The following is an 11,952-nucleotide window of genomic DNA, read 5'->3' on the forward strand; positions in this document are numbered from 1 at the left end:
TATGTTTTCACCTAATTCCCCCCCCAATATATCCAGTAATTTTGGACATGCCATTGCTTGGCATCCATAATCTTTCAATAGATTGGAAATCCAGAGGTCTAACTTTTTCTTCAGAATACTTTCAACTAAATTGTCAGCTGAAGAATCCTATTCTCTCTCAGGTAGGAGTTTCTAGAGATTAATTACCGACACTGAAAAACTTTCTGAACCCTATAAAGAATTTAAAGATCTTTGTGGCAAGAAGAATGCCGACCAACTACCTCCTCACCGTCCTTTTGACTGTCCTATTGAACTTTAGCCTGGGGCTACTCTACCCTTTGGATGTATCTGTCTACTTTCTGAGTTGGGATGAAAGACTCTAGATAAATAGTATACAAAAAAGTAAAACATAGGTTCGCTCACCGTATTCCCAGATATATTTTGTACAACGCTGTGATCCTGTTGATGCTCGTAGATACCGTATATTTTCTGCGTCGGCAGCAGATACAAAAGGTTGTAAATTCGGAAAAAGGTTGTATCCAGGACTCGTTCCAATAAAATTTCAATTTATTGAATCATATTTAAAACAAACGGAGTAAAAATAATCCACTGGGGTTCTTAATCATAGCTGGCAATGAATCTAGTGCTTCAGTGGAGTGGAGGTTGACGGTTGGCAACCCTGCTGCTGATGAAGAGATGGGGCTGTGGGGGGTGCACAGGGGGAGATGATTGCAGGGGTCAGTTAAGCCAGGGAACAGGGGTCATGCGCCTCGACCACGATATCTACAGGGGTTGCCATATTTTGACTAACAGACGTGCTGCAAGATAGGCATGTCTGCTAGAACCCGCCATTCTGACGCTGCACGCACCTCCAAGGAGGAGCAAGATGGCAGCTCTGCTCTCTTCACATTCTGAAGAGAAGGGCAGGGCAGTTAGGTGAGTGAGCTTTGGCAGGCGTGTGTAAAAGTGTGAGCGCCACTCACTGCACTCATCCTTCTGTCCACACTAATGCTAATGGGATAGACAAACGCTACGGGATGATTATACTGCAAGAGGGTTTCTGACATCTTACTTACTGCAGAGGGCTCTATGGGGGTACTCCCCCCAGTAAAGCCCTCAGTAGTTATTATACCTCAGGGGGTAGCTCTGAGCATCTAACTGACTGCTGAGGGCTCCATGGGCAGGGAAATTATTTCCCACCCATAGAGCACTCTACAATCAGTCAGATTCTCAGACCCTCCCTTGCAGTATAATCCGTCCTCATAGAGCCCTCGGTAGTTATTGTACTGCAAGGGGGGATCAGAGCGTCTGACTGACTGCGGATGGCTCTATGGGGGGGATAACTTCTTACCTCCCAGAGCCATTAGAGTCAGACGCTCAGACCCTCCCATAGAGCACTCAGCAGTCAGTCAGATGCTCTGACCCCACCTTGCAGTATAATCCCCCCATATAACAATCAGGGGGTCTGACTGCTGAAAGGGTAACTAAACTTTCCTTTTAAATTTTGACATGTCATGTTAAAACTTCTCATCGGTGGGGATCCGAGCACTGAGACCCCCACCAATCACTAAAACAAAGTGGCAGAAGGTCTCAGGTGAGTGCTGTGCCACTTTGTTTCTGATCGTCTTTCTCCTGATAGCTGAGCAAGCGGTGTACGGGCTGAATAGATATCCTATGAGTCCGTACACCGCTCCGAAAGAAGTGAAATGAGGTGGAACAGTACTCAACTGAGCGCTTCTGCCATTTTTTTTTAGTGATCGGCGGGGTCTCAGTGCTCGGACCCCCACCGATCAAAAACTTCTGACATATAACTATGACAGGCAAAAAGTTAAGTTACCCCTTGGGGACTGAATTTATTGGTCTTAGTTAATGTATGGGCCTGGTGTCTAAATTTGCTTAGGGGTTTAATATGTGGTATAAAACAATTTAGGGTCTTTAGTGTCTGAATTTTTGTGTTGATATAGACGCTCAAAATGGCTGCAGAACCAAGGGTCAATGATTTCTCATCAGGAAACTCTGCAGTCTTCAGGAGAAGTCGCCATAACGGCCTTTGTCAGATGGAGAAGTGAAGAAAAGAGAACGACTCACATCAGAGAAGATGCCACTTGTGAGTAACTGGATTTATGGAAAATCTGTCCCCTCTCCTGACATATCCATTATAGGAAATCCTTGTATTCTATAAAAAGTCTTTGTGTACCCAGTACTAATAGACAAATGGGTGTTAGCATTCCCATTGTCAAGAGGATGTGTCCCTACACAGTGTGATACCGTCAGCGATGGTTTAAGACTGTCAGTAGGTAGGGACACAGCCCTTTGACAAGGGGAATCGTAAAACTCATTTGTCAATGCTCAAACAGAAAGGTGGTGTTTAATAAAGACACGGCGTGGCAGGGCGGTGGTGGAGAGGGGGGGGGGGCAAAGCTTGTCGAACAGCCCTGGGCCTATGGTCTACTTAATTTGCCACTGATGGTCAGCCAAGATCTTTTCTAAGCTTGATCTGCGAAGGGCCTACAATCTTGTCTGCATACAACCTGGGACGAGTGGAAGACAGCTTTAGAATATTGTAAGGGCATTTTGAATCTCTTATCATGCCATTTGGGCATTCCAATGCCCTAGCTACATCGTATCAGTTTGTGAATTATGTCTTTCGGGACCTTCTGGAACGGTTTGTAGTGGCCTAATTGGACGACATATTTAATAACCTTGAAGGACATTGTAAGGTTTTGAGAGAAAATCAACTGTGCATTAAACTGGAAAAGTTTGAATTTAAGGAGACAGATTCAGTTTCTGTGGCACATAATTCTGCTGATAGGTTGTACATAGACTCCGTTAAGATTCAAGCTATATTAAACTGGCCTACTCCCAAGAAAATGAAGGAGGTTCAAAGTTTTGTAGGTTTTGCAAACTTCCTACCGCTAATTTATTAGGACTTTTCAAGAATTATTTGTCCAATAACTCTACTTACCCAGTAATTAATTCCATTTAAGTCGTCTTTGAGTGCTGAAGTTGCATTTACCAAATGAAATACTCTTTTTACCTCTACGCCTCTACTTTGTCATATCAAAGATGCCGGTGTTCACGGGACACCAGGCCACAGCAGGAAAAACAACAACACTTCTCAGTATGAGAGGCACAGTTCTTAGACACAGCCCAGACTTGCGAATGATGGCTGGCTCTGCATTAGAAAAAAAAACACAGCTCTTATATTGGAGGATCTGAGAGGTTTACGGCCCTGTGTAGTGGTATCATATCAAAGATGGTAAGAAGACAGGAGATTTATAGCAGCTCAGCTTTACTAGGCCGGTGTTCACGGCACACACAGCAGGAAAAACAACAACACTTCTGTATATGAAAGGCACAGTTTTTAGACATGAGGAGACAGGCGTATGATGGCTGGCTCAGAGCAGATAGAGCTAAGGGCTCTGCTTCCTGATGCAGGGGTTGGTCTGGCAATTTCCACACATTGTTGCAACACGCTCCAGGACCTACAGACTTAGGCCCAACGTAAGGGTATGTTCACACGCAAATGCAAAATACGTCTGAAATTACGGAGCTGTTTTCAGGCGAAAACAGCTCCTGAATTTCAGACGTTTTTTGCAAGTACTCGCGTTTTTCGCAGCGTCTTTTACGGACGTAATTGGAGCTGTTTTTCATTGGAGTCAATGAAAAACGGCTCCACAAACGTCCCAAGAAGTGACATGAACTTCTTTGACGCGGGCGTATATTTACGCGCCGTCTTTTGACAGCGTCGCGTAAAATTACAACTCGTCTGAACAGAACATCGTAAAACCCATTGCAAGCAATGGGCAGATGCTTGCAGATGTAATGGAGCCGTCTTTTCAGGCGTAATTCGAGGCGTAAAACGCCTGAATTACGTATGAAAATAGGTCGTGTGAACATACCCTAAGTGACGTGGCTTCCACAGCTCACTCTCAGCCACTCTACAGCAGCTCCACAACTTGCTCTCAGCAGCTCTATACAACTTCCTCTCAGCCAGGTTCCTACTCTTCCATCCAAAGATGGCTTGACAAGAACACAACCTTTTTTAAAAAAATAAGCGCCGCCTCCTGTGCCAGGAAGGGGCACTGCCATTCTACGACGTCCTGGCGCTGCTATGTCACAGCATGAAATCCAGCAAAGATGTCCAGGCCAAACATTCTGGAGCGAAGCAATTTAGACTATCCAGCAATCGATCAACTGCGATCAGCGATCAACTGCCTGTACAAATATAAAGTATTAATCTTACAGTACCATAAACATCAGTACCATAATATAAGTATACAGGCCAACCTGCCACTCCTACTCCCTGAACGCCATCTAGGGGAAAAAAAACACTGCCTGCAATAGCATACCTAAAGGCACAGTGCCTAAATAAATAGACCATATACTGGCATAGGTACAAATTTACTATAATTTACACCAGTAACTAGCATAAACTATAGCGCAAATCTACTCCAGCTTGTAGCTACAGTAGATCCGACTTTTTGGCCAGAGATGTGTCTAATTTTTTAACAGGCACGCTCCTCTTAATAAATTCGGCGCATTTCACTCCAGCGCTCTTTAGATTAAAACAGGTGTCTGAAACTCCAGTCTTAATACATTCCCCCCATTGCGTTTTGTGAACACAATCAAAACACATTTTTGTTTAATTTTGTTAACTTATTTGAAATCCGCTTTTTACAAATTATTATTGATATTTCAATCTTCGAATCTTAGATCTGCTTGTAAGACTGAAAAAACAAAAGTATAGTGAGACGGATTATCCATCTGATTCTGTATGTGCAGAAGCCTCAAGAAACTGTTGGGAATTTGTACAGCCGTTTAATCAGTGGAATTAGTGTGGAATTATGAATGAAAATATTCACATTTTCTGCTGCTTTACCAAGCGTAAACGTTTGCTTTTCCAAACTTGTATGAGGAATGTATTTATTCAAGTGAGCTGATTTCTTATATTTAACTGCAGATACCTACTTGAACATTGTTTGAATTAGTATATTATAAAAATAGTGTGGCCCTAACGCTCGGCAGCTCTATAGAAATTAATGGAGAGTTGGCTGAGCATGCGCACTACTGCTCCAATCCTATGGGGCTCCCAGAAACGGCCAAGTTTTCGTGAACGGTGGGGGTCCCAACGGTTGGACCCCCACAATCAGATACTGTATTTATCACCTATCCTGTGGATTTGTGATAAATAATGATTATGGGGAAACCCATTTAAGACTAAATTAGGCAACCTTGTAACATGCAAGCCCCTTTCACACACATATTCACAGAGTTATGCCTTATTCACACGACAGGGTCCCGACCGAGCACGAGTGTCGGCCGATAAGATCGGCCGTTTTTCCCGACCGGTTTGCAGTCGTTTTGCATCCGTTCCGGGCCGGGCATATCTGGACAGTGACATCAGGAGCAACTCCTGAAGGGGAATCCCCATGTGGCCGGTGATTCCACTTCAGGAAAAGCCCCTGTCGTCTGTGTCCATTTATGGACACTGAACGTTACTGGCCTAGTCTGGTGTGGAATCTCCGGTCACAGAGTGTTCGGGGATTCCGCTTCAGGAGTTTCCCCTGATGTCACTGTCCAGAGCTGCTGCGTAAAGTGGACTGAATTGCTGCATTTTTCAGAGGAGATATCACCATCTCCCAACATTGCGAAAAACGCCGCAAAATACGCACCATGTTCTGCAGTAAAAAACGCAGGAAATAGTGCATTCGTTCTGTAGCAGAATGCATGCCGTTACGTGTGGACGAGCCTTTACACAGTGAATATGCCGCAAATCTGCGTGGCAAATCCACGCGTAATACGCATCCTGTGCATTTGGAGTTAGGGTAAGGATCATGGATATGTCAAATTTAAGCAACAGCCTGTGCCACTGGGGGCAGAATTCTAGTTGGAATATTATAGGTTAGGAATTAGAAAACTGCAATCCCTAACCCAGAGGTAGTTAGGGAAAACATTGCCAAGGAGTACCTTAAGTGGGAAGGGACCTCCGGTGCCAATTCTTGGGAATCCAAACTAATTCCAAATTTACAGAGTGCCATTACCTGCGTTTCCTTGTGGTTTTGATGCATATTTTCCAAATTCTACACAGCCCCCCTGTAGATAGTGTCACAACTCCTTGTAGATAGTGCCACCCTACCCCCTGTAGATAGTGCCTCTCCCCCCTTGTAGACAGTGCTATACAGCCCCCCTTGTAGATAGTGCCCTACAGCTACCCCCCTTGTAGGTAGTGTCCCCAACCTCCCCTTGTAGATTAATGCCATACAGCCCCCCTGTAGATAGTGCCCCCACCTCCCCCTTGTAGACAGTGCTATACAGCACCCCCTTGTTGATTGTGCCATACAGCCCACCCCCTTGTAGATAATGCCTGTAGATAGTAGATAGTGCCCCATGTAGATACTGCCCCCCATCTCCCCCTTGTGGATAGTGCCATACAGCTCCCCTGTAGATAGCACCCCACCTCCTCATCATAGATAGCACCCCCCACCTTCCCCTTGAAGGTAACACCCCCCTGCTCCCTCCTGTAGATTGTGCCATATAGCCCCCCTGTAGACAGTGCTATACAGCCCATCTGTAGATAGTGTCACACCTCCTTGTAGATAGTGCCACACTACCGCCCCTGTAGAAAGTGCCCCCTCCCCCCTTGTAGACAGTGCTATACAGCCCCCTTATAGATAGTGCCCTACAGCTACCCCCTTGTAGGTAGTGCCCCCAACCTTCCCCTTGTAGATAATGAAATACAGCCCCCTCTAGATAGTGCCCCCACCTCCCCCTTGTAGATAGCGCCCCCACCTTCCCCTTGTAGAGAGCGCCCCAACTCCCCCTTGTAGACAGTGCCATACAGCAGCCCCCGTAGATAGCGCCCCTACCTCCCCTTGTAGATAAATCCATACAGCCACCCCTGTAGATAGCGCTCCCAACCTCCCCCTTGTAGATAATGCCACACAGCCCCCCTTGCAGATAGTGCCCCACCCCCCCTTGTAGATAATGCCACACAGCCCACCCCCTTGTAGATAGTGCCCCCACCTTCCCCTTGTAGATAGCACCCCCCAACTTCCCTTTGTAGATAGTCTCATGCAGCCCCCCCTTGTAGATAGCGCCACCGCCTTCCCCTTGTAAATAGCGCCCCCTAATTTCCCCTTGTAGATAGCGCCCCAAACTTCCCCTTGTAGATAGTGCCCTACCTCCCCCTAGTAAATAGTACCATACAGCCCTCCCTGTAGATAGCACCCCCACCTCCCCCTTGTAGACAGTGCCCCCCACCTTCCCCTTATAGATAGTGCCCCCACTTCCCCATTGTTGATAGTGCCATACAGCCCCCTATAGATAGTGGCATACAGCCCTCCCTGTAGATAGCACCGCCCACCTCCCCCTTGTAGTCAGTGCACCCCAACTTCCCCTTGTAGATAGTGCCCCCACCTCCCCATTGTAGATCGTGTCGTACAGCCCCCTATAGATTGTGACATACAGCCCCCCTGTAGACAGTTCTATACAGCCCCCCCTGTAGATAGTGTCACACCCCCTTGTAGATAGTGCCATCCTACCCCCTGTAGATAGTGCCCCCTCCCCCTTGTAGATAGCGCCCCCACCACCCCTTGTAGATAATGCCACACAGCACCCCTTGTAGATAGTCTCATACAGCCCCCCTTGTTGATAGTGCTCCCACCTTCCCCTTGTAGATAGTGCCCCCAACTTCCCCTTGTAAATAGTGCCCCACCTATCCCTAGTAAATAGTGGCATACAGCCCTCCCTGTAGATAGCACCCCCACCTCCCCCTTGTAGACAGTGCCTCCCACCTTCCCCTTGGAGATGTCGCCCCCAACTTCCCATTGTAGATAGTGCCCCCACCTCCCCATTTTAGATAGTGCCATACAGCCCCCTATAGATAGTGCCATACAGCCCTCCCTGTATATAGCGCACCCCCACCTCCCCCTTGTAGACAGTGCCCCCTAACTTCCCCTTGTGGATAGTACCCCCACCTCCTCGTTGTAGATATTGCCATACAGCCCCTAAAGATAGTGACATACAGTCCCCCTGTAGATAGCGCTCCCCAAAGAAATAAAACAAAAAAAAATAAACTCCCGCGACAAACTGCTGTTCCACAGCATCCTTAATGCAGACAGGATCCTTGTGTAGGCCGGCGTGATCCAGTGACATCATCACGCCGGCCTGTGCATGGATCCTGTCCCTATGCCTGAAAGCCTGTCCCTGCGCCTGATCCTGTCCATGGCCTGTAGCCTAGTAAATGGCAGAGCAGAGAGATACCTCCCTGCTCTGCCTTAGCCATAGTGTTCAATAGTATCTGCGTCCTAAGGACGCAGATACTATTGAATGTGGCGTCGCTACCGCTATATCAGCCATAGCCGCTATGGCTGCTGCAGCGGCAGTTTCGCCACTGACTTCTGCTTCCTACAATATATTAAATCACATTTAGCAGCGACTGTTGACTTGCAATTTATAACTTCCATCTATAATTAATAGTGGAAATTATTTACCAATTATAAATGTAGGAGTTTTGATTGTATTCAAAGTAAGGAGTACTTTTTGTTTTCAGCATGCCGTAGATTTAAAAAAACAACAAACAATAGAAATATTGCAAGCTAATATATTCTTATTGGTACAATAATTTATACATTTACAACAAGACCATTTAGCTTTTACTAAAATTTTGTTGCACTATACAATCATAGAAATAATATTTTTCATTGTTGAAGGTCATTAGAGATAAGCACGCAAGAAGTGTCTCCATCAGCCAAAACATGTCTGTGGTTTCTGCTTTGTATCTTACTCAAAGTTGCTTAATGCATAAAAAATAGAGCAAAAAAGTAAAAAGTTTTGAGTGCTGCTCGTATTTTCATGGGCTGGAAGATACAGTTCATTTTATCACAGTGCAATAATGATTCAGTGTACTTTAAAAAAATCTATATAACACAAATATATGGCAGTGTCTCCTTCCTAGATCTAATCCTATATAGGCTGAGACAAATATTGGTGTAGTATGTACCTTTTCCTGAATAAGGTTTTAGGCTTACAGCTCACAGTGTAACGTCCATGGCTGCGGGCCGTCGTTCAGACTTACCATCTGACGGCTCCGGCCATGGACGTCTGTGTTCCCAGCAGCATTTCCCTCCAGGGAGACGCTGACACTCACTTCTGGGTTCCGTGACTGGTTCCTGCAGGGCGCGCGCACCCGTGCGTGCATGGCCTTAAAGGGCCAGTACGCGTCCCGCTGTCTATTATCAGTAATTAGCCCAGAATGCTGCTGGACTATAAAAAGGGCTCTACCCACCTGTTCCTTGCCTGAGCGTTTTTTGTATACCTAAAGTTTGTCGTATCTACTGTGCCATCTTCAGTGAGAGTCAAGTCGTGTCTTCCGCTGCATCTACTGTGCCATCTACAGTGAAAGTCAAGTTGTGTCTCTGCTACTGTCTACATTGCCTCAGGTACCCGTTCTGGACTATAGACATTGTTTTGTACCAGGTTGGCCAGCTGCTATCCCGCTACGCGGTACAGCCCAGTGAGTCCACACCCCACGTCGTGACACACAGCATATAGTCACTAAACAACCACATGCATCTGTTCAGATTGCCACATATGTTGTGAAATGAACCACAGTTCTGTTTATGCAATGGGTGAGCTTGCTGAATGACCAGCTTTCATAATTTATGGGCCTCCTAACATTTCCTTAAAATCCATATTTTTATATAAATAGTGGTAGATTAAGTAGACCATAAGCCCTTGGCTGTTCCCCAAACTTGGGCCCCCCTCTTCTACTGCCACTCTGCCGTGCCTTGTCTATATTCAACACCACCTTTCTGTGCAATCATTGACAAATAAGTGTTACGATTCCCCTTATCGAAAGGCTTTGTCCCTACATACTGACCGCCTCCAACCATCGCTGACAGCAGCACACTGTGTACGGGCACATCCACCTGACAATGGGAATGGTAATACCCATTTGTCTATTAGTCCTGAGCTACACTGAGACTTTTTGTGGAATACAAGGTTTTCCTATAACAGACAGGTCAGAAGATGTGGCAGCTCCTCTATAAATCCAGTGACTCACAGGGGGCGTTCTCTCTGATGGGAGTCATTCTCTTTTCTTTTCTCCATCTGGCACAGACTGTTATGGCGACTTCTCCTGACCGCTGCAGAGTTTCCTGACGATATTTCTTTGCCCCTTCTGCAGCCATTTCTAGCCTCTATAGAAACACCAAAATTCAGATGCAAAACCGCCTACATTTTTCCATACCCCAGACCAGACCCCTAAACAAACTCCCGACCCATACATTAACTCAGATTAATAAATTCAGACCCCAGACCAGACACTAGAATATATACAGACCCCTAAATACAGACCTCAGACCAGACCCCAAAATATACCCCCCAGACCTGACCCCCTAAGGTAATAATGGCCACAGACCTGACTACCTAACTAATACACATCTCAGGACAGACCCCTAAATACAGACCCCAGACCTCCTAAACTAATACAGACCCCAGACCCACTAAATACAGACCCCTTAAACGAATACAGACCCCAGGACAGACCCCCTAGATACAGACTCGCAGACCTGACTCCCTAAACTCATATAGACCCAAGACCACTTAACACACACCACAGACTCCCTAAACAAATACAGACTCCAGACCCCCTAAATACAGACCTCTAAATACAGACCCTAAGCTAATACAGACCCCTTACTACAGACTCCAGACCCCCTAAATAAAGACCCCTACATACAGACCTCTAAACTAATACAGACCCCAGACCAGACTACCTAAATACAGACCCCAGAGCTGACTCCCTAAACTAATACAGATTCCAGACCCCTAAATACAGACCCCAGACTCCCTAAACTAATACAGTTCCCAGGCCAGACCCCCTAACTACAGACCCCCTAACTGCAGACCCCTAGACCTGACTTCCTAAATGAATACAGACCCCCAAATACAGACCCCCATAAACTAATACAGACCCAAGATCCCCTAAATACAGACCCCTAAATACAGATCCTAAACTAATACAGACCCCCCAAACTTATACAGACCCCAGACCCCCTAAATAAAGAGCCCTTAATACAGACCCCAGACCACCTAAATACAGACCCCTAAATACAGACCACTAAATAAAGACCCCCTAATACAGAACCCAGACAACCTAAAAACAGACTCCAGACCTCAGCTGACCTTATGTCTGCAGATCCTTTTGCAGGACATACACAATGCAGTTTTGTTGTGGATTTTGCCATGATTCGCGGTAAAAAACGCAACAGAACTGTGATGTATTTTGAGCGACCATGGCCCCCGGGAACCCCGGGGCCCCGGGCGGCTGCCCGAAACGCCCCTATGATGATCCGATGATCCGCCAATGTGTATAAACAATGTCCACAGTCAGACTACCCACATGGCATTGTACCTGTAAAGGATCTGCCAGACACAGCTTCTGTGTCGACGCCCGTGGTTAATCAGTCTGCATCTGCTCCTAGGTCTGATAGAGTGACTCGATCTGCTACCACTCAGGCTGGTAGGCTGAGGAGTGGGAGAACCTATCACAGCCTGGCCAGACGGTTCTAGCTCCCGCCCTCGGTCTATTTGCACCTTCATTTGCTTCTTGTCTTTGCCTGTGATTATCTCTTGTTTCCTGGCTCTGCTGTTCCAAGCTATTACTATTGACCTCTTCTTCATATTGACCCTGGCTTTACTGACTACGCTCCTGCTCTGCGTTTGGTACCTCGTACACTCCTGGTTTGACTCGGCTCGTTCACTACTCTTGTTGCTCACGGTGTTGCCGTGGGCAACTGCCCCATTTCCCTTAGCTTCTGTGTACCCTTGTCTGTTTGTCTGTCGTGCACATGAGCATAGGGACCGTCACCCAGTTGTACGCCGTCGCCTAGGACGGGTCGTGCAAGTAGGCAGGGACTGAGTGGCGGGTAGATTAGGGCTCACCTGTCTGTCTCCCTACCCCGTCAT

The sequence above is a fragment of the Rhinoderma darwinii genome, chromosome 1, assembly GCF_050947455.1.
Source record: "Rhinoderma darwinii isolate aRhiDar2 chromosome 1, aRhiDar2.hap1, whole genome shotgun sequence".
Classification (NCBI taxonomy): Eukaryota; Metazoa; Chordata; class Amphibia; order Anura; family Rhinodermatidae; genus Rhinoderma; species Rhinoderma darwinii.